This window comes from Canis lupus, chromosome 14 (assembly GCF_048164855.1).
Source record: "Canis lupus baileyi chromosome 14, mCanLup2.hap1, whole genome shotgun sequence".
NCBI lineage: Eukaryota > Metazoa > Chordata > Mammalia > Carnivora > Canidae > Canis > Canis lupus.
In genome coordinates, this window is record NC_132851.1 from 27,869,925 (window position 1) to 27,894,563 (window position 24,639).

General features: G+C 38.0%; 1 long non-coding RNA gene across 2 annotated transcripts in view; it reads left to right on the top strand.

Annotated features, from left to right (window-relative positions):
* The window catches only part of LOC140603843 (uncharacterized), a 144,716-nt gene that overhangs the window by 86,081 nt on the left and 33,996 nt on the right, over nucleotides 1-24,639 (top strand). Inside the window, exon 3 of one of the 2 annotated variants that reach the window (XR_012006825.1) lies at nucleotides 1,932-2,231. This is a non-coding gene — a long non-coding RNA (uncharacterized lncRNA). Of the gene's footprint in view, nucleotides 1-1,931; nucleotides 6,297-24,639 lie in introns of those variants that run through there. The other variant, XR_012006824.1, reaches the window with a different exon arrangement.

Consider the following 24,639-nt stretch of genomic DNA (forward strand, 5'->3'; position numbering starts at 1 on the left):
ACTATGGTTACAAAGTCAGCAACCTGAGGATCAAGACTGGGAAAAAAGTGGGGAGACTGTCCATGGATTAATTTCAATATGTCCCTACTTGAAGAAGAGCACATTTACTAGTGCTGTGCTCTAGGAAGAAGCATGGCTGGACCTCTGAACCTGTTCCCCACTAGTTGACTGAGTGAGGCTCATACAACTATTTTCTGATGCCCCAAAACAAAATGGAATATTGGGTCTGCAGGGTAACCAGCCTGGTACTCAACATTTTTGTTCACTGTGATAACGTTGATCAGGAGAGCCAAAGACACAATTTAAACACAACCTTCGTTCAATTAATTCACCTAAAATAATTTTCCTTTTCAAGGACTGTGGTGAGACCCACAGAAGAATGCTAGAACAGACAAACCTCAGCACATCTGGTGCTCTTCCTCACACCCCCGCAGAAGGGAGGGCCAGGTGCCTTTCTAGGAAACAGAATTTTCTGAATTGTTCTGTTGTCATATTATTACTTAATGGCAGCAGTAGCCAAAAATAATTTGAAGAACATGGGTTATAAATAGCCACCCACATACCTACCTAAAACATAAACTTGTAAGAATTCTTCCTTCTACCAATTATCTGTCCCTTTCCTCCCTCTCTCTTTAAAATGTATCGGTTTTACACATGGATGCACAAACATCATCCTCACCACCCTCCACCTCCACTCTGACTCAGTAAGCAGTTTATTTTGTTTGAACTACATTATGAAGAAAAGTAAAAGTTGAGAAAAGGCAGTGTAGGACAGGACTGATGATGCTTTAGAGTCATATGGACCTCTTTTGAATCATGAGCCATCTTGCATGCAATGTGATCTTGGCTTGAGCCAAGTGGCTCTTTGAGATTCCATTCCTCATCTATGCAAATGGGGGTTAATGGTAATACACCCATCGATGGGAGCTGTTTTCCATCTAACCACATAGATGACTTCAGTAGTACAGTATCTGACACATGGTAAGTGCTCACTACATTTTATTATTAATATTATTAATTATTAGTAATATTATTAATATTTTATCATTTAGAAATATTATTTTATTAATATTATCACTAATTAAAATTTAACAATAATCTAACATATTCCTTTCTAATTAATTTGCTTTTGACAGTCCAACAGTAGCCATTGATTAATAATACCCTAGCAAGCAAAGGGATCTAATTTCTTTAAGCAGCAGTCATGTATCCTTCCAAGACCATCTCTCCCCTGCTTTCTTTCTTCATCTGCCCACAGTCATAGAAGACTGGAGGTGACACAAATTCTCCCTTTGGCAGGCATCACTGCATGACTCTGAGGAACACCAGTGTTGCAAAGGGGCAGAGCTCATTTTATCAATTTATTTCTACCTCTGAGGTTTGATCACTCCAATTTTAAATGCATTCCTGCAAAAATATGTCATTGGACATTTTCCACATACAAGGCCCTGTTTGGGTTGAATTGTGTCCCTTAAAGATTCATATGCTGAAGTCTTAACCCCAATATCTCAGAATGTGACCTTATCTGAAAATAGGGTCTCTGTATATGTAATGAGTTAAGGTAAAATATTAAGGTGAGCTCTAATCCAATATGACTAGCATCCTTATAAAAAGGGAATATTCAGGCACAGAGATACACATACTGGAAGAACATCATGTGAAGAGGAAGGCAGAGATCAGGGGAATGCTTCTATAGGCCAAGGAATACCCAAGACTACCAGCAAGCCATCAGAAACTAACAGAGAAGCATGGAACAGCCTCTTTCCAGGAGTCACTGCTGTGGCACGCCACTCCCACTGTTTCCATCTCTCAGGTGCTCTGGGTTCCATCAAGCTGGAACTTCTGAAACTTCTAGATCTTTGGTCTTAGTTCTTCTCTCTGGAATAATACATATTAAAGTCTAACCTCTCGTCCTCCTTCCAATCCCTCAGACAATTGAAAATCAATAAGAAGTGACTCCTTCTCTTCTGGAGATTATACCAAGCTGCAGACTGAGATGACTTCAGGATCAGTTCATTCTGATTGATGATACTCATTTCATCTCCAGGACACTGTTGTAAAGGAGACACTATATACATAATACAGTAAGGAACCTGATGCTGGGTGAGGCAAAGTGATTTGTCTGGCATCACACAATCGAGAAGTCGCAACTACGGATCCATGCACTCATGTGTCTGACACTAACATCCAGGTTATGATTCCACAAACCTGGAAGTGAACTGTTTTCAATGGTAAGTCTAATTCACCCTCTGGCTCTAACCTTAATTATTGCATTCATAACAACTGGGGCCCTACCCCACCCAAACAAGGTCTATTCAACAACAGCAGGCACCAGCTGCTGGCATATGGTATTGGGTGCCAATAGATCTGATAGTGCTAGGCAAAACAGCCTTGATTGGCAGCTGTTCCCTTGTCCAGCTGTCCAACAGATGGGGAGATGAGCAGCAAAGTGGCCTAGCTGGCACCATATAGATCAACTTCTTTATGTGATTTGAATGTTATAGCAATGAAATTGGTGAGTAATGTTGTCTCTAAAATTGAGGCAGGCCTACACAATTATCCAAAATCCCACCCTCTGTTAAGTAATAGGAAAAAAAACTGGTTTCAAGGTGAGATGTCTGGGTTTCACCCTAAATCTGTCATTGATCTGCTATGTAAACTGGGGCTAGTCACTTGGATTCTAAGAGTTCAATTTTCTTATTTACAAAAACCCTTCACAGTTTTGTGTGATGATCAAATGTGAGGATGTGTTTGAAAGTCATTTAAAATGTAAAAAGTACAATAAAGAATAAACACATAAGAATTTTAGGTACTTGACAATTAGGTACAAGAACAATTACCTGGGTAACAGAAGGAAAAATGGAGCATTTGAGTAAAATTACAAAAGAAGACCCCCACAAAAGGACTCATGGTCCTGTGTAGAGATTTGTAGACCACACATCTACAGTAAATAACAGAGCATTGAGTTTTTATGGTATTGATTTGTCACTTGTTTTGCTAGTATTTTCAGAAAGTACAGAATTTTTTTTTTCATTTTGACTGTGGTTTGTTTTTCCTATTGTGTACCCTGACTTCAACTGTAAGATTAAAGCCCTTCTTTATAAACTTTATAGAGATGGGAGTGGTGTCACTACTAAGGAACAAATAAGATGCAAATGTATTGCTATTCAGCAACTATTTTAATGGAACAATGGATTACTTCTGAAAGATTGTGGAGAATAGTTTTGACTCACAGGCTTGAAGAATGTGATGCCAATTAGTTGCCTCTGCTGTAAGCATAAAATGATAGAGTTTGGTGGGACTCACAAAATTAATCCAAAATTCTCATTAGAAGAAGAAACTCCTATTCAAAGAGACAGGATGGAAAAAAGAGAACAGACATTTAGGAAGCATCTCAGACCTTTCTTGCTACCCATGACTAAATGTGATTTGTTCGATTTTTAACTTCCCATTAGAATTTGTCCATTTTCTTCTTATGGTATTCATGTGTGCATGCATGCGTGTGTGCATGTTAGCATGCCTAAGCCTCTATTTGGGAACAGCCAAAACCCTTTATATTTAAAGAATGAATCTGGTGCCCTTCAGGCAAAGATTAGGGGCTTTCTCAGCAAAACATTAGAGTTGTCACTGACCAAATGGATCAATGTGAGACATAGAGCAGTTGGGTATTTCACAGGACAAGATTCTCGCTTGTGGTACTTATCACCATGTGTATGTTAATCTCTCCCTGTAGGTGGAAAGTTCATTGTAGGTGGCCACAGTTTTTGTTTTACATTATCAGGTTTAATACTCACATCAGTTTTATAGTTTCAATAATATTGACTAACATCATCATGCCACAGGTCTGCTGTGTTACCTCTTTCCTGTGTGTTATCCTTTCAACATGGGCATCATTCCTTGTGTGTTTACCCATCATATTGGCTAGAGAGCCTGACTTGCCCTATGGGCCACAAGAGAAAATAGGATCATCAGGAAGGAAGGAAGGAAGGAAGGAAGGAAGGAAGGAAGGAAGGAAGGAAGGAAATAAGATAGGTCCTATTTCCCAAGAACTTGAGGGAAGCTGCATTAGAATACAGAAATAACACTTGATAAAGACTCAGGAAATGTGTGTCTATCATCTGTAAGACTTCCAGTGATTCTTAAATACCGTCTATGACTCTTAATGCCAAAACATGCATTTTTACTAGTTCCTGAATGAATAAGGATTTACTGTGCCCAGACAGATTCATACTACTATGTAAATAAACACACCAAAACTTAGCTTAAAACAACCATTTATTTAGCTCGAGATTCTGTGGCTTAGTGGAGTGGTTCTTGTCTGAATTGGCCTTGATAAACCCTGCTAGGCTTTATCAAGGGTTTATAGCTGGCTGATAAGTCACTTTGTGGATGATGATCTAGGATGGCCTCACTTATATGTCTGGCAGTTGGCATCCTGTCACCTAGAGTAATAGGGATGATGGAGCCTGTGTCCTTCATCATTCAGCAGGCTACATGGTCTTATTCTCACGGTAGAGATTTCTAAGACCAGAAAGGGGAATCTGCATGTGATGCTTCTAGAAGATCCAAGGTACCAAAGGAGTCCTCTAAGCCTATCATGTTCAGATGCTTTTTTCTAAACCACTGCCCATTTCCTGTTGTACGAAGTCCACATTGCTCACCTTGACATTCAGTGCCCTACACATCATGGATCCTACTTTGCTTTCCTGTCTTTCATCTCTGCCCTGTGCCATTTTCCAGTTTAGACATTTTTGTGTAGCTGAATTGCACAATTTGTATTTTCTAAATAGCACATCTCCCTTCCTTCTGGGTTTTCTCATGGTCTTCCCTGTATCCAAGTACTCTCTCCTCTGATTTCCTCTTACTGGAACTGCTGCCTTTCTAAGACCTAAAAAAAATGCAAACCCTATGCATATCCTTTAACTTGTTTTGTAATGTTTGTGTGATTTTCTCACTTTGGACTCTTACAGCATGGTTTGCAATAATCATATAGCTCTTAGTACATACTCCCTGCATAATAGACTGAAGCTCTCTTGCATACAAAGATAGTATTTCCTTTTATTTTGTACCTTCCGTAATACCTAGAATAATGTTCAAAACACACTTAGCAAAGGGAAAAAAAATGTTTGCTGTCTGTTGACTTGAAATGAATTGAAAATTCAAATTACCTAAGAGGGTATTTTCTTATGTTTTTGAAACTAAGCTTGTTTACCATGATGTATCTCTCCATAAGAGTCTTTGACTGTATTTTTTATATAGCAACAAAAAATATGACTATGTAGAGAGCATTTTCCATCCCTCCCACAAAAACAACTTCAAGGCCATTTGTGAGAGAAGGTAGGAGGTGAAGCAAAATCATTTGTCTGGAGTTACAAAGGTGTTGTCCTGTTTCCCTGAAACCATAGACTGACTCATTCCTGCTCTTCGGGCTATCATGCCCCGTGCTCATCTCCCCTGAAGACTCCTCCTCCTCCTCCTGAAATAATAGCAATACTTGATCTTCATTGACTTCCACATTTGAAAACTCTGAGCAGCCACAGTGTCATGTGAAACATTTGGCAGCTAGCAGTGAATGCCCCCCACACACTGTTTTCAGGCCCCAGTTGGAGTTATTGTTCTAACTCGGTCATTTCCTGCCTTTGGGAGTTGATAGAGGGTGAGCCTCCACATTCTCAGACATTCCCTTAACAGTGGAGACCTTGGACCTTGCACACATTCATATACACATTCACACACCCACACACTCACTCAATACTCATACACACACACTCATACACACTCAATACTCAGACTTACATTCTCACTCACACACCCACACAGTCACACACACTCAGTCAATACTCACACATTCTCACATTCTCACACACTCATACACACACACACACACACTCACTCAATATTCACACATTCTCACACATTCATGTACACATTCTCAATGCTCAATATATATATTTGGATCTATAAGAAGAACAATATTAAAATCATAATGGTTTTCACTTATGAATTTCCTGCTCCTACTTGTGTCACACACTTTACTTATATTTTCTTACTTAAAACCACTTGAGATAAGAATTATAATCACTAGGCATCATTTTACCCTATAAAAAATTGAAGTTCTGATAACTGAATGGATTGTCTTTTTCTATTTAATGTTTTAGTTACTGGTTTATGTATCCCTGTCCTGTTTTTTAATAACTTGAGGAAGGAGCTATACTGTAATATTCATATATGTAACCTTCATACTGAGCATAAGGTAAGGCTCTGATAACTATGTGTTAAATAAATAAGTGAAGTATCCTTGGTAATAAAGTGTCTTTCTTTCCTGAGCGTCATTGTATGGAAGAATATGCAATGGGTTCTGAGCTCTTCTATTGTCACTAACACTGTGGTAAAGGCATTTTGCCAAATGTGAGTTAAAAGTCACATTTTGATGTTAAAACCACTCCTTAATAACCAAATAATGAAACCACAAAGGCTTCGGATGTTTTGTCCTACCAGTTTCAGTAGATCACATCTTTCCTTTCCCAGAGTTTAATACTCCCTTGAACTTACACTGGCTGGGTTAGGTTCCAATTTTCAGAATCCATTGGTAACCCAAAGAGAGAGCATGAGAAAGCTCTGTTAGCTTCCCCTGAATATGACATGAACTTAAAAGAAAATGGATTGCCATCCCTGGGGTCTACCCTGGTCCTGCACAAAGAGATACCAACAATCTTTTGTAGGAGATACTCATTCATCTTAGTAGGGCAGAACCACATTCCCAATCTTGTGTAAGAGGGAAAGAGAAAATGCCACCAGATGTGAGTAGAGCAACTGGACCAGACACACACAGAAAAGTCCAGTGGATTGGGGTATGACTATGAAATATCAGAACTCCAAATATGTTCACATTCCCCACTGTCACACCCAGAATTCTTGGCAGGAAGTCTGTGAATTTAGGAATAGAGAAGGGAGAACTGGCAACAAGTAGTAAGGATAATCCCTGGAGAAACAAAATTGCATAATCTTTTATCCTGTAATTCCTTCTTAAATGATTCCTTTCCAGGAAAGAAATCATAATTTAGGGTCTTCAGCCAATCAGAACACATAAGTAGAGACACCTGTGTTATATAGATTGTAGATAGGCCTTATAAAGTAATTGACTTGTTGTTTTATGAATCCTTGGCTTTGTCTTTCAAAAAGCTAATGTATTCAGAGAATACTTGTTAAATGGAAATATTTTCTTACTAAAATTCTCTTCATTTGGTGGAAAATTAATGTCCTACATGTCAACGACTACATTTAGAATGGATTAGATGTCACATTAAAAACCTGCTGAGTTCTATGCCTTGAAAGTCAGCAATGTAGGTACTACACATACAAATAGCAACCATGGCACTTGGGTGGCTTAGTCGGTTAAGCATCCGACTCTTGATTTTGGTCCAGGTCATGATCTCAGGCTTGTTGGATTGAGACCTGCATCAGGCTACACACTCAGCACCGAGTCTGCTCAAGTTTCTCTATCTCTTGCCTCTGCTCTTCCCCTGACTGTTCTCTCTCTCTCTCCCTCTCTCTCTGTCAAATAAATCTTTAAAAAAACAAAATAAAAACAGTTACCATTTCTCGAATATTTGTGTGATATTAGGTACTCCTAAGGCACATTCCTACTATATATCAGACATTTAAACAAGCCATCTCCAATTCTTGCAAGAGAGTGATGAAATACACATTACTCAGCCACCCAATCCCATTTAACTATGGGAAAATAGAGGATTAATAACTTATGAAAATGACTAAGCTAGTGAGTATGATGCAGTGCCAGAACTAGAACTTAGAACTGGAGAAATCTCAAAATCACATCACCTTTTATGGGAATCACCAGCATCAGAGTTAGACTCTGTGCCAGCTACCAAGGGATGATATTTTGAAAGCGTCAGTAGGAACGATTGGCATGACACAGCATGACCTTCTTTTCAGCGCATGTCCCTGGTGGCTCTTTCTCTTTAGAGATAAGCCAATCCAGTCTCCATTCTGGACACATGGGGAATTCTAAGCTACTTTTTGAGAGTGATGTAAGCACAAGGATATTTTTGGTAACTAATAGTAAAAAGTTAGGCAATGAGAAGCACAAATGTAACTAAAGTGGGAAGTTAATTAGTAATCCAGCACTACTGTAAAATAACAAGGCAGGAGATATTACTTCAAGAAGACAGTACAAACTCTATTATATGCTGTGTTTTCTACTATATAAAAATGAAAAAGAGGAGGAGGTACAGAGAGAGGGAGCGAGAAGGAGAAAGAAGCATGAGTGAATAAAAGGTGCTAAGTAAAGTCATAGCAGTCAAATGTAGGGCTAATGATGTCTTTATTTCTATTCCAGCTATGCAAAATGATACTTGAGCCATTTACTTAAGCTTTCCCGGCCATGGTCTCCTCAAGGAGAGAAGAGTACATTCTCTATGGGGCTACTCTGACAGTAAATACAGAAGACAATCTAGTGATGGTTAAGGGTAACACTGGACTGAGGGGTCAAATTCTTGGCTCTACCACTTCATTTCTTCACATATAAAATGAGGGCAACAATATATAGTTTAGTTTCTCATATAGTTTTTGTGGGAATCACCTCCATCCATATGGAACAGTACCCAACAGGACTTAAAGGACCATGTATGCTTGCTAAGTAATAAATAGAAACAATGTAGATAAAGCCCATCATTCAGTTTCTGGCACACTGTAAAAGCTTCTCTAGATGTTAGCCTTGATGGTAATTCATGTCTCAGGATGGCATTCTGTGATATTAATGGAGACTTACCCCATTTTATTAGAACAACCAAACCATAACCAAGGCCATGACTTTTTAATCTTGAGGTGACTTTATGTCTTTTCTCAGACTTCACTCCTTTGGGGAAGGCATTAACTGTAGATCCTAGATACTGGTATGCTGACATTCCAAAAATCAGAGCATATTGTTTCTAATGTTATCATGCCTTTAAGCCAATGATCAAAATTCCAGTTGTTCTTCCACTCTGGTCCTTATGTTTTATATTTATAGAATGAAAAAAATACCTACCCCCTCGAATGTTTAATAACACTAGAAAAATTTATCATTACAAATGAAAATTCATGATAAGACAAATAGTTACTGAGGGCTATATTATTTTCAATTAATCTATAAGAGCAGTAAAGAGTGTGGGTAAGTTTGGAAATAAAAGCACTTGGGCTAGCATCCTTGTTCTACTTCATCTCCTTGGCACCCAGTTTCTACATTTGTAAAACTGCGAAAATATAGAACTACGTGAAATTAAATGAGCTAATACAGGGAAAAGCTTAGAACAGTGCCTTACATACCATAAACACTCAAGAACTGTCAGGTCTAATTCTTAGTCTAGGCTAGTATGTTAAAATTAATATTGTTTGATGGGTTAGAAGATGTGAGTTCAGATGTGGACATGGCCACTACCCAAGGACATCTACATATTTTCATCTACAAAATAAAAATGTAAATGCAAAAATCCTTTCAAGCTCTAGCCATGTACAATCTCTTGCTTTTATTTTACTTAGGTACTTCCAACCCTTTCCAGAAATAGGTGCTACAAAACTGGAAAAAAAAACAAAAAACAAAAAACACATACTAATCTAGTAGCTGAGAAGGTAGCTTAGTAGAGACATAGTCACTGTACTTTAAAGATGTTTTTTTATGTGTATAAACTCATTAATGTTTTTTCAGGATTAAAATAATAAAAACTTGAAACCAACCCAAGCTTTGCATTTCTCATTATGAGAAAAAAATTTCCTGCAGTTGAACTATATGACATTAAATGACACATGGTGAAAATTTTAGAGTAGGCCCATAATCCTCTGAGTGACTCATAATGTGTTTTCTAGAAGAAAAAACTGTCCTGTAAACCAAGATAGGCCTTCTGAGAAAATGAGAGAACAGAGGTCTTGCGCTACTTTTGGAGATCTGGAAAGCCTGCTCAAGAGGACTCCTTTCTAAGTGGTGATCACCCCTTAAGCCTCCTGAACCTCCATTCACATTACTTAATTCTTATTTTTTATTTAGAAAACAATGGACACATAACATATAAAAAGAAATCCAGGGAATTTTATGGCAATGACCTAAATATATACATGTACCAGCAAAACGACTTAGCATATTATAATGTTTACTTCTCATCCTTATCTGGTTTAGAACCAAAAATTTTAAAGGTACAGTTGAAATCTCTCTGCTCTTCACCCTATTGTCCTCATCCCTCCACTAGATCCAGTGGTCAATGTGTCTCACATGCACAGTGGAGCAGAATACTTTTACTTCATCAGTGAGAATAGAAAAAGCCTGGTTCCAAAAATGAAAAAAAGATAAAAAGAAAAAGAAAAAGAAAAAGCCTGGTTCCATTTCATACATTTGCATAGGCTGTTTTTTGGACATTTATTTCTTTATTTTTAAAAGGTTTTATTTATTCATGAGAGACACACAGAGAGGCAGAGACACAGGCAGAGGGAGGAGCAGGCTCCCTGTGAGGAACCTGATGTGGGACTCAATCCCAGGACCCCGGAATCACAACCTGAGCCAAAGGCAGACACTCAACCACTGAGCCACCCAGGTGCCCCTGGAGAGTGATTTATATTGGTACAAATACTAGGTTGAACTGCAGACGATTGCCGACTATCAAATAATTTTGACTGTAAACATAGCAACCTAATGTGAGGAGACAGAGTTCACCAATTTCACTGTTTAATTCGCCGTTTCACAACTTTTAAAATACATCTCCCCAATGTTACACATTCAACTTGATTCCATTTTTTTTATGATTATAAACTGTCATAAGATCTATTAACAGTTTGGTTTGTCACGGTTTCATGAATTCTGGCAAAAAAACGTGAGGTGCTTGCAGAAGAGACAAAGGACTTTATTACTCACGGGACCGTGAGCATCATAAGAATTAGCATATTTGCACCAATTTCCCTTATCTCTCAGTTCCATGTGAACAAACTGCAGGAGCCCAGGTGGAGACTCTGCACATAGTAGATTTTGGATCGTAACCGAGGAACCCTGAGCTTAGGGAACCTGAATTTTTTATAATGCACTGTGAGCAACTATGCCTGATCTTTGTTCCAGGGTGACATTACTTTTATTGTGCTGGATAGTAAGCAAGCCTGCCCTCTGCAGACACTAGCTCTTTCTCTTTTGTTCACCTTACAACATCCTTGAAAAGTTAATTTGGAATGAGGGCAGTTCATGCCTCTGCTTGCAAAATGTGCAGTAACCTGAAAACCCATGAGTAACTGTCTCCTGATAATCCTCTGGTCCATCTGGGGTCCATAGGTGCCCTTCATTGGGACAGATATCTAAATATAAGATGACTAGGTATATCACATCTGTGCATCAACACTGGTATGCAAATACTGATAAATTTCTCTACAAGGTAGTTAAACTAATTTTCACTCCTGTCAGTTTAAGATCTTTGCCTCTATCTGTTTTTCCTCAGGATCTTATTCTTTCCTAACTGACAGACGTATCTCATTTTTGTAATGTTTATTAATCCAATTGCTAACCAAGATCCAAGATTGAGTATATTTTTATCTTGATTAGGCATTTGAGTCTCCTCATCTGTAATTTCCTTTTTATATGCTCTAGAAGGTTTTTTTTTTTTCTATTTTTTTCTTTTCTGTTTATAGTTTATCAATATTTTGTTGACCTGGAGATGTTTCATGCATTCTACATACTGATCCCTTTTTATTTAATAATTTACAGTTATCTTTTCTCTACTAATCACTTGATCTTAGTTATATTTGTCATGTGTTTTATGGCATATTTTTATTTTTATGTAAATTAACTGTCAATCTGTTGTTTACTTATGGTTTGTGGGTTTTCTTAACATAATGTAACATCTTGCCCAGTGTAATAAATGTATTCATTATATTTTCTTCTACAGGTTTAAAATATGCATATGTAGGTCTTTCTTAATGATGAAATCTGTCTTGGGGTAATATGTAAGATAGATATCGGATTTCATTCCTTAAAATATAGATAGCAACATGCCTCAGTACCATTTGTTGACAATTCTATTTTTTCCCACTGATTTTTGAGGAGACTGTCTCTCTCATATAGTGAGTGTTGACATCTAACAAGATAATCCAACTCAATCTTATTTTTCAATCTTATTTTTGTTCAAAAGTGCTCGGGTGACTCTTAAGCCTTTATAATTCCACATGCATTTGAGGATAATCATTCTTAATACCAAATGATATGTTTTAATTGTGATAATTTTTCTATACTTCTTACCAATTTTTGGACTCCCTTAATTATTACTTTTTGAGATAAGTGAGTCAAAGTCTACTGTGATCAAAAATTGGCCATATTGGTCAATTGCTATTTGCATTCTGAAAACTTTAGCCATGTGAATCTTGAAACTGTATTGTCACTTGTGAATATATGGTTATTATATGTTCTTAGAGCTTTATTTCCTTTTATCACTAAACCATATCCCTCCTGTTATTTCTTTCTGTCTTCATACCTAGTTTGTTTTATCCTCTGTTACTATATTCAATTACTATTACTATATCACTGTAAAGTCAATCCTTTTCATTGCTGGTTGAGACAACTTTTTTTATGCTTTTTACTCTTCACATTCTCTCATACTGTTTAAATGTATCTTCTGGCAATAACTCAGCTAATTTTCTGTTAGTTTATTTTTAACTTTACTTTTCTATGTGTTTGTTATGGATTAAATTATGTTTCCCTCAAATTCATATGCCAAAATCCCTAACCTCCAAAGTGCCTACATTTGGAGACAGAACCTTTAAAGAAATAATTAAGGTAAAGAGGTCATAAGGATGGAGCCCTAATCCAATATGACTAGTGTCCTCATAAATATTAGAAGAGGAAGAGTCACAAAGAAAAGGCCATGTGAAGTTAGAGAGAAGACATAGATAATTACAAGCCAAAAAAAGAGGCCTCAAGAGACATCAAACCTGCCAACATCTTGGTCTTAGAATTCCACTTTCCAGAACTGTGAGAAATTAATTTGTGTGATTATAGCAGTCCTAGAAAACTAATACATATTTTAAGCTTATTTTTTATGTCGGGGGCCTAAATAATCCCAAATAAAAAACACCTTTCTTTATTATCAACGTTCTGAAAAATTGAGGAATATATCAAATGAATAGCCAGATGAGGTTTCAAAAATCTCTTTTGTTACTCACCACAGCCAATGGAAAGAATCCCATTTTGAGAACAGACAAGTGGACTTGCTAATATGGTACGCTGTGAATAAGCACACTTTTTACCATGGCCTACCAGTATAGACTGGAGCAGTCTTCCCTAAATGGGAGTTGCTGGGGGATGGGGAGAACTAAAATATGCTTTCTGTGGACTATGAAAAGAAGAGGTGCTCTCCTTCCCAAGCTCAGAAAGTCCACTTATTCTTTCTAAATTGTCCAATCAGATAATTCACTCCACATAAGGAAAGAAGAAATAATGGGAGTATAGAAAAGAAATTACTCCTTGTGAAATTATTTTGGAGAAAACTGATATAAACAATTATGTATAAATTGTTCAGTTCAATTACTCATTTCTCTGGAGCAAATGCCCAGAAATATAATTTATGGGTCATACAGGATTTGAATGCTTAGTTTTATTTTACTTTTTTTTAAAGGATTTTATTTATTTATTCATGAGAGACACACGAAGAGAGGCAGAAATGTAGACAGAGGCAGAAGTAGGCCCCCAACAGGGAGCCTTATGCAGGACTCCATCCCAGGACACCAGGATCACACCCTGAGCTGAGGGCAGATGCTCAACCACTGAGCCACCCAGGCCTTCTGAAACTGTCACACCGTTTTCTAGTTGGCTGTACCATTTTATGTTCCCATGTGACATGTGAGTGATCCAGTTTCTCTGCATCTTTGCCAGCATTTGTTGTTGCCGCCATTCATTTTTTAAGCCGTTTTAACAGGTGTAATAGAAACATCTTATTGTGATTTTAATCTGCATGTTTCCAATGGCAAATTATGTTGAACACTTTTTCATATGCCTATCCCCATCAGTGAAATGTCTTCTATATTTTGTTCATTTTCCAGTTGCATTGTTTGCATTTTATTTTTGAGCTTTGATATATATCTTTTAGATAAGTATATGTAAAAGATATATATGCTTGATATATATATTAAAGATTATATATATTTGAGGTATACATATAATACTACATATAGTCAAGATACTAGTCCTAATACATATGGTTTATAAACATTTTCCCCTACTCTGTAGCTTTTATTTCCATCCTCCTTTTTTTTTAATCATTCATGATAGTTACAGAGAGAGAGAGACATAGGCAGAGGGAGAAGCGGGCTCCCTACAGGGAGCTGGATGCAGGATTCTATCCCAGGCCTCCAGGATCATGCCTTGAGCTGAAGGCAGATGCTCAAATGCTGAGCCACCCAGGCGTCCCTCTTTCCATCCTCTTAACAGGGTCCTCTGGCAAAAAAGAAGTCTTATATTGGTGAAGTCCAAGTTATCCGTTTTTAAATAAATATTGCTCTGGGTTTCAAATCTAAAACCTTTAACTAGCACTATATCTTGACGATTCTATTCTATTTTCTTCTCAAAGTATTATAGTTGGATGCTTTACATTTCATCTGGTGGTCCGTTTTGAGTTAAATGTCTACAAGATATAAGACTTAGGTGGAAGTTCATTTTTTGTCTATCAATGTCCATTGGCCACTGCACAGTTTCTTGAGATGGCTATCTTTCCTTGGTATTTTTGTCAAAATTCGATTGGCCATATTTGTGTTGTTCTATTTCTGAGTTCCCCCATTCTGTTAGTCTTTGTCTCTTCTGCCAGATATACACATTCTTGATTATTACAGCTGTATAAGAAGTCTTAAGTTCAGGTTGATGGATTTCTTCTGCTTTATTTTCTTTTTCAAGATTGTTTTAGCTATTCTGATTCCTTTGCCTTTCCATATAAACCGTAGGATGATCTTGTCTATTTCTATAAAAACTCTTAGGGGAATTTTGGTAGGAATTACCTAAAACATTCATATCAATTTGGAAAGGATTTATGTCTTTTCTATGTTGAGTCTCAGATCTTCTGGTACTGTTCTGGCAGGGGAAGGAGGGGCCACTGCCTCATGACTGTCAGGGGGAAATAGAAGTCCAGGTTTCCCACTTGGCACCTGTTGACACCCAAAGGGAAGCTTCTTGTTGCTGCTGGACCATGGTGGGAAAGTTGGCTCCTATGGGGTCTCACTGACACTGTGGTGGGGATGGTCTCATTACTACTGAGTGATAGTAGAAGGTCCTGACTTCATTAGGCCTCCTATGATACCACCCCAGTGAGAAGGGGAAAAGTACCTTGTTCTGCCATGATAGAGGTGCCAGTAAAGGGAGGCCTTATTACTGGCCAACATGGGCAAGAGTTCAGGATCCCTACTTGGCCTTCTCTAACACCACCTCAACAAGAGTGTTGAGTAGAAATCCGAGCTCACCATTTAAACTTGCTAGCTTGAGAGTGAGGGGCAATATTTTATGCTTTCCCTGGCTAAATAGAGTGGCTGATATCTAAAAGTGTTCTATCTTGTTAAGCTGCCCATTTCTTCATCCCGTGACTAGAGAGAGCAGCCTTCTATTGAGGCTTATTTTTCATCTATACCTATTGGTGTTTCTAATTTTCTAGGTTATCTAGCTTCAAGGCTGGAATACATGATTTAAAACAAAGGCACTTACCATCTTTTCATTCCTAGGGCTCTGTGGTCCCCAGCAAGTCTGTTTTTTTTCTCTCCCAAATTCAGTATCTTTATGTTTGTTTTATACATGCTGTCCAAGGTTTAACTGCACTTATCAGGAGTGATAGGGAAAAGTATATCTATTCCATCTTCCAGGAAATGCAAATCCCTTTCTTGATTTTTAAAGAATCTAAAGAGTTAAAAATACACACAAGATTATCACTCAGAAAAATATTGCAGACAACCCTTTGTGTCAGTACATACAGATGTTCCCTGGCCCACACACAGCAAATTTGGAAAACAAGCTAATCTCTAGCCCCCCCTAAAGCAATTATCACTAGCAAAACTATGTTCCCAGAACATACTATTTACCATCGCCAAAAAGCATAGCAGAAACTCAATAATATGTGGATGAAAGAGAAAAATCTTGGTAGTGTCTCACCAGAATGCCAGTCAGTTGATGCCAAGTTGCTGGAATTCATGACTTGTAAATTTAAACTCAGTTGGGAGAAATCTCCTACCTACATTCTAGCATTATGCATCCACCTATTTCAGAAGGAAATCTACCTATATATAATTTCTTTCTGGAAGAGTCTCTGGTTTCCATCCTGTCTTCAGATGATGATGACCAGCCCTAAATCCTTTACTAAAACTATTTCTTGGAAGCAGAGTTTTCCTCACTCAAGGCCATAGCTCTCTAGGGAGCCCTGGCCTGGATAATGATGGACTCGTGTAGACACAGAAAGTCCCAGTGTCTTGCTGCAGTTGGAGACAGCTCTGAATGGCTCTGTGAGGTCTCAGATGTAGCCACACTCTCGATCACTTTCTCTGCCTTCCACATGTCCCTATAAGTGTATCTATCTGTGGATAAACTTTCTCCATGCATTGTTCGTATTAAACTATTGTTTTTAGGGAAAGCAGTTTAAGACACTCTTAATTTTCATTTCTCTCTTGAGCCTTGCATTTTTCTTTATTGTTCTGAATTGAATGCAAAACAGCATCCACATTCATTTGTGAGCAGAGGATTTTGTTCTTGTGCCTTAGTAATTCTTTTACAACTATCCAGTATAGAATATTTTGGCATGGGATACCTGGGTGGCTCAGCAGTTAGGTGTCTACCTTTGGCTCAAGGCGTGATCCTGGAGTCCCAGGATCGAGTCCCACATCGGGCTCCCTCCATGGAGCCTGCTTCTCCCTCTGCCTGTGCCCCTCTCTCTCTCTGTGTTTCTCATGAATAAATAAATATATTTTTTAAAAATAATATTTTGGCTTAATATATCCACTTCTCCAGTTTTCTCTCTCATATGTTCTGTTTTTCTTTTTTTTTTTTTTTTTGGAAATCAGGCTCAGTCAAGCTAGAATACACCTCACTCATTTATCCAACAAACATGTTTTAAGCAGTCACTAGGTATAGATATCAGGAACCTCTGCAACCTACCACATATGATATTTGGGAAATTAAATGGGCCAGTGTAAACAATATGTCAAGTACAGCGTCTGATACCAAGCAATTTTTCAAGGAATAGAAAGCCATTTACTTTGCTTTTTCCACATCTTGTCTCTGACTATAGGAAAAATAAACTAACCTCGTCATTATTTGGTAATTGTGATTCTTGGTTACCTTTGGAAAGGGAAGGGTATTAAAGGAAGTAGCATCTATGGCTTGGTCTCTGGGTCAGACTGTCCTAATCATCTTTTCCCAGCCAGGCTGTCGGTTGCCACAAGTGAACAATTCTGTTGTAAAGAGACTTGAGTGACCAATCTGCAATTTCTCTGGAATTTTACTTTAAATATCTCTTCTAAAGGAAATGAGAAAATGTTGTTGCAACAAAGTCATTGTCTGGGAGCTGTCGTTGGTGGATATCCTGGTTTCTGGTACTTTTATAGTTGTCTCACGCTGTTCCAAAACCTGAGAACTAGCTGAAGAACTTTGACGTGAGCTAAGCCTTCCACTCCAGGACTTGCCTGTGGAAGACCTTTTTATCAGAATAGGCATTCAACTAAATTTCCTGAGTTCCTATTCTATGCCAGGCAACCTGCTGGTCCCTGGAAATGGATAGTTGCTAAAGATTGGCCCCAACAGAATGAGTTGCAGTGCATACTCTAGTTGGACACATGGACAAATATGAGTAGCAGCACAGTGTGGAAGGTCTATAGGAGCAAGAAGCCCAGGGGATTATGGCACCACTGCGTAACCAGAAGAGACAGATGAATTTCATCACTCTGGTCTGGAACAGACCACAAAAAGCCATTTGATAGCACAGTAAGCTTGCTCTTTCTAGGTGAATCTCAAAGGGATTATGGGACACTGATTTAGTGGAATGGACATAAGCTTTGATTTAGACACACTTGAGCGTCAATACAAAATCTACTTTTTAGCTGTTGATTTGTAACTTTGTTTTTTTTTTAAGTTTTATTTATTGATGAAAAACACAGAGGGAGAGGCAGAGACATAGACAGAGGGAAATGTAGGCTCCTCACAGGAAGCTGGATGAGGGACTCGATCTCTAGACCAGGATTATGCCCTGAGCTGAAGGCGGACCCTCAACCACTAAGCCACCCAGGCATCCCCGGTTTGCAACTTTGGGAGCTCCCTGGGTGAATCTGAAACTGGCCGCCACACAGAAGGAAGGGAGATATTGATGAGAGAGGCACCACACCGCAGGCAGGAAGGTGGCAGGTTTAATAAGCAAGGGGACTTAGATATGAAATTTGCCTTGGGCCTCACAAGATCAGTAGCTTTCTGTGTCCACACACCAGAAAAGTTTAATGGGGTTCAGATGGTCTCAAGGACATCTTACTCTCTCAAGTCTGCTTCTTTAAACAAGCTCCTAGTGTGGAAATGGTGGACAAATGTACAGTCCAGGGACAGGGGAGGAGGTTAGGAGCCTCTGAGTGCCCTGGGGCCAGCAGTGGTTACATCCTCCTGATAACCTCTAACATCAACTGTGTGAATTTCTTACTACCTTTTTCTCTTTTTTCCTTATCTATACCAGGGACATAATATTGCCCATTAAAGTTGTCTTTTGTTAGAATTAACTGTGTAATATATGATGGGGATGTATTAAGCATGTGGTAAATGGTAATAGCTACCAATATCCGAGCATGGCACAGTCTCTGAGAAGAGTTTTTTATGAGGACATAAGTCAGAATCTCAGATTTTCCATTCAGCACCATTTGACCCTCAAGAATCAAATAACTTCTATGAGGCTCAATTTCTCCATTCGAAAATGGAGATACTATATTGTAAAGCATTTGAAATATAAGATCTGCTTGACAAATATCACTCTCCTACTGTGAATCTTTCATGAAATGATTTATCTAGATTTATTTTGAAACTCTGTGTCTTTAATCCATATTGAGTCTCTTACTTTTTTGACCCATAGGGTTTCTCTTCTGCTTCCACCTGAGTAAAGAATGTCAGAGAATCACATTTTGTCTCAGTGGGGATATTGTCTAGATGTCAATATCCTCGTTCACTGAGAATCCACAATGAGGGAACCAATAATAGTCTTGGAGGAAGGGACTACATGCTTTGTTTTGGAGACTATTCTTCCTCTATTCTTTCCATGTATATACCCATGACCTTGGAGATGGCTCAATTATTCTATTCTAATGAACTCAGTTACTTTAAAGTTCTGGAAAATATGCATAATACTGTGTCTGTATATGCATCTTTGTGTGCTATGTATGTGTGAAGACTTTGTGTGTGATGATGCAGATTAGGAGAAATATAGGCACAGAACATAGTTCTCTTGGTCTACTTTCTTGACTTTCAATATCTGGTGACCCCAATATGGTCCTACAGCATATGAGCTGCCCAAGGAGAAACTCTCCTGTCTTTAACCCTCTTACCTCCTATATCTCTTATTGCATTTTACACTTAATTCCTCTCCCCACCTTATGGAATATCAATATCCTTCACCTCCAAAATCTTTAAGGATCAATACAAATGCCACTTTTTTCCTAATAACTTAATACTTTAGTCTTAGAAATGAATATTCAAAAAAGAAATGAATATTCAGTATTTAATTTGAATTATGATTAAATATTTATTTCACTTGCTCTACTAGATTGCAAGTTTTTGAAGATAGGAACTTTGCCTGATGCAGCTCTTTATTGATCACACAGCTCAAAAAACATTCAATTAAAATAGAAAGTAAAATATATTGAGTAAAGCAATATTTCTGGGAGACCAGTAAAAAGAAAGTTATCTTATGATAAAATTAGAGACAGTGTTAAAAATAAATCTCATGATCAATTCTGATCAAAAAGCTGTACCACCCTGCAGGGTAACTGTTGGTACATATATCTCCACTTATCTCTGGGATAGGAATTTTTGTTCTTGGAAGGAGGTGGTGCTGGAGGGGAAATGGTGTTGATTATTCTGCATCCCCAGAGACAATACATAAAAGGTTGCCAATCACTATGTGTTGAATGAGTGAATGAATGTTGTCAGTGTTACTCCTCTCAGCCAAGACCAAGCTACAAAAGAGTAGGAACACTCTTTTTTTTTTTTTTTTTAAGAGTTATTTATTTATTTTAGGGAAAGAAAGAGAGAGAGAGAGAGAGAGAGAGAGAGAGAGAGAGAGAGAACAAGCAAGAGGGGCAGAGGGAGAGAGATAAAGAATCTCAAGTAGACTCTGTGTTGAGCGTGGAGTTTATCAGAAGTCTCAATCTCATGACTCTGAGATTACAACTTGAGCCAAAACCAAGAGTTGAATGTTTAACTGACTGAGCCACCCAGGAGCCCTGAGAGTAGGAATACCCTTACTCCCAGGCAAACAGCAACAAGGCTTTACTGAGACACTAAGTGCTTTGTTCTTTTCCAGAAACGGTGAACCTTGGTCTTCCTCCTCTAGCTTTTCCTTTCTATTTTTTAATTTAAATTCAATTAGCCAACATATAGTTTCAGATGTAGAGTTCAACAATTTATCAGTTGTGTATAAGACTCAATGCTGGGGCATATGGGTGGCTCAGTGAATGAGCATCTCAGGGTGTGATCCTGGGGTCCTGGGACCTAGTCACACATTGGGCTCCCTGCAGGGAGCCTGCTTCTCTCTGCCTATGTCTCTGCCTCTCTCTGTGTATCTCTCATGAATAAATAAATAAAATCTTTAAAAAAAAGAGAGAGAGAGACCCAGTGCTCATCACATCACATGTCCCCATAATGCCCATCACCCAGTTACCCCACTTCCCCACCCATCTCTGCTCCAGCAACCCTCAGTTAGTTTCCCTTATATTTTCTAATCTTTTGCACAAAAGGAGCAAGGACCAGAAAGCTAGCCAGAATTAAGATTGCAGTGTTAATCCTCAAGGCTCAAATCTGATTAAATCAATGTGTAATAAAAAGCTTTTGAGGATAAAACTATCTAACTCTGACTCTGTCAGAGCTTTTGACTTGCTGAGTGACCTTGAACAGGTCACTTTCCTTCTCTGATTATCTATGTCTTGTTAGTAAAATAAAGTTTCTTTGGCCGAGTTATTAAGTTTCTTTCTGGACAGCGAAATAAGACAGTTTGCAGGGTAATTAGAGAATAATTAAGCTTTCTGGAATAAAATTATCAATAGAAAAAAATGATAATGCTTGGAAACAATTAACTTCATTGAAACAGTGGGTTCAGCACACCCCTCACGAGTTCAGGAAAATGGCTTGTACATTTAGACACACTCTGACACTAATTTACGACACTATAGAAAGATAGCATCTGTTGAAGTTTTGGGGGGGAAATTAAAACTGATACTCATTTTCAATGGCAGGAAAATATGATCATGGTAATTATGGCATAATTATGAAGCCCTAAATTTAATTTTAGCATCTGGGTATAAGAAAGCATGGAAAACCAATATAAAGGAAGAGAAAAACACATCTTTCCAAAAATAATGGAGCCATAAGAAATAATAGGATTGGTTTATAAAAACACAAATCATTATTCACAGACCTGATTATACACACTACCCCTCCAATTTTTCTTTGTGAGAAATATTCAATTTTCAGACCAAAAAATAAATGAATAATTCTTTTTTAAAAAGATTTTTGTTTATTCATTTATTTGAGGGAAGGAGTGGAAGAGGGAAGAGAGAGCATGCACCTGAGTGGGGGTGGGGTGGGGGTGGGTGGGTATGTTGATGCCCATACATTGTTCAATTTAAAAATGAAAAAAAAAATAAAAATAAAAAAAATAAAAATGAATTTGTGGGGCAGCCAAGGTGGCTCAACGGTTTAGTGCTACCTTCAGCCCAAGGCCTGATCCTGGAGACCCAGGATCAAGTCCCGCATTGGGCTCCCCACATGGAGTCTGCTTCTCCCTCTGCCTGTGTCTCTGCCTCTCTCTCTCTCTCTGTGTGTGTCTCTCATGAATAAATAAACAAAATCTTAAAAAAACTGAATTTGTGAACCAAAGAATAAAACAACTTCACATTTGTACGTAAGGAAGAGTAATTCCTGATGCTCAGAATTGGTAGACATGTGAGCGAAAGGAGTAAATTTGGAGGAAGGAAGAGAAATATCCAGCAGAATATGAATTTGTATCCTTAATCCTTCACTTAGTTTTTAGATTACTTATTAGGCTGTATTCTTGGTCTCTCATTATCTTCAAATTGGAATAATAATACTTATTCATTCATAAGATTATTATAAGGAATGATGATAACATATGTAAAGCACCCATCAGTGTTAGACAAATACTAGATGTTCATTAATTAAATATTTTGTCTTTTCCCAATGAAGAGAGTGTTTCTTACAATACAGTCTTCTAACCAACTGCTTGCATCTGAATCACCTGGTTTGCTTCTTAAAAGTAGGGATGCCTTGGGACGCCTGGGGAGCTCAGTCATTTAAGCTTGGTTTTGGCTCAGGTCATGATCTCAGGGTCCTGGTTGAGGTTGAACTGAGTGGGTAGCCTGATGTGAGGTTCTGGGATTGAGCCCTGTATTGGGCTGCACACTCAGCTCAGATTCTTTCTCCCTCACCCTATGCCCCCCCCCTTTGCATGCACTCTCTATCTCTCAAATAAATAAATAACTATTTAAAAAATTTAAAAAATGAATTCAAAAGAGTGGGGATGCCTTATAAAGTAAGAGACCACCTTACTTGATTTTTCCTGGCCTCTAGACTTTCACAGATAGCTGACCTACCAAATGATCTTTTCTTATTTTTTCCTGGATTAAAATCAATGTTCTTATCACCAGTTCCTACCAATTTCAGCCATCCTTTTGATTATATTTGGTATTCATACAACTGTGGATGACCAGAGGAACAGATAACCTCCCACGCCATAGTTAGCAGGGGAAGACATTTTCATACTTACTCATTACCCAGGGTAAAGGACTCACATGAGTTTTCTGAGAATTCAATTCTTCAGGCAAAATGATAAAACTAAGTTTAAAGATCAAATAAAGAGACAGTGGAGAATTGTTCATTTTTTCTAGTCTATTGCCAGCCCACTGGGCTCAACATTTGGGATCTTTAGTATCTTTATTATAAATGATAGGACATTTTTGTGATTAGAAAACATTCTTTACAAAACCAATAAAAACCCATATATAAATTCAAACACTCATAGACACACACATAAAAGCAATGGCATTTTTGTAAATTAGTTCATAAAAAATTTAAGCTCTTCATACTTGTAATTTAGAATTTCTTGTTTTTTATTTTTTTAATTTTTTTGTCTTGAGCAACTGATTCCATTTTGAGCAAAAAAATGTTTTCAAGAACATCTTTTCTTCTTTTCTTCTCCACCCACCCAATAGATTGGCTTCGTGGGTTTTCCTTCCTTTCACTCATCATGAGATGACCCTGTACAACAGAGCCAGAGATGTAAAACGGGGCACTCTTTTAAATCTTACAAATTTTTTCCACATCTGCTGTTTTCCCCACTTCAGGCTGATGTCTTTATCCTCAAGCATAAGTTATTATAACATCAAAAGTTATGAAGAGAAGGCAAAGAAATGATGTTATTTCAAGACAAAAGTGATTCTTGATTTTTAAGAAATTTTTAACATATGCAAGTTTCCCAAAAGGGACAGGAAATGTCACGAAGTTTCAACCACCCTAAAATTGGATGACATTTTTTTCTTTGTGAAGTAACATCCTCAACCTCAGTGGTAAAAATTCATTTCTTGAAGTGCTGTCTGATTTGGATACAGATGCCAGGAGTCTGAAGCAGGGTAACTGGTTGTAGGGTCCATCCACAGCACACTTACTTAAAGAGGGGGTTGGATTCCCTCCTCTCTTCTGCTGGAAGGTCGTTTGCTGGCTCCCACTCACTGAAAAATTGTTTTTCTCTCAGTGTCAAAGTATTTAAAGGTTTCTTTTAGATGAAGATTTTCCCCAGTCCTCAACAAGGCCCCTGGCCTTTACTTGGGCTCCATTCAAGCCAGATTTACATTGTACTGTCAGAAACTACACACAAAGCAAAACGGCAAAACAAAGCTTCCTTAATCCATTTTCTGCCTTGAGGTACTTAAGAAGTCTCAAGGCCTCACATCATTTAGGTTCTCTCTCTTCTTCTAGTCTACCTTGTCTCATTCATTTTTTCATCCATTCATTTCATCATGCCTGCCTTCAGCAAATTTTCACTGCCCCAATTTGCAAGACTACATATTCAGGCTCCTGATGGTCACGATAGTGAAGTGATGGCAATTTGGTGACGGTGATGATGGGGTCAATGACAAACATTTGGAGATCACTTCAGCTAATAGTATCCCTTATATGGCTTCATCTTATCCTCACCATATCTTGTGACTTTGGCTGTTCAGACTCATCTTCTCCATTTCACAGATAAGAAAGCTTTCAAGTCACGCTTTCCAAGTCACATGAGAATTGAGTGGAGCCAAGATTTCAACTCACATCTCTACTCCAATTACTATGTTTCCTTGCGTAACATGTGAAGGGTCATGATATTGAAAAGGGTTTGTTCTTGTCCTCAG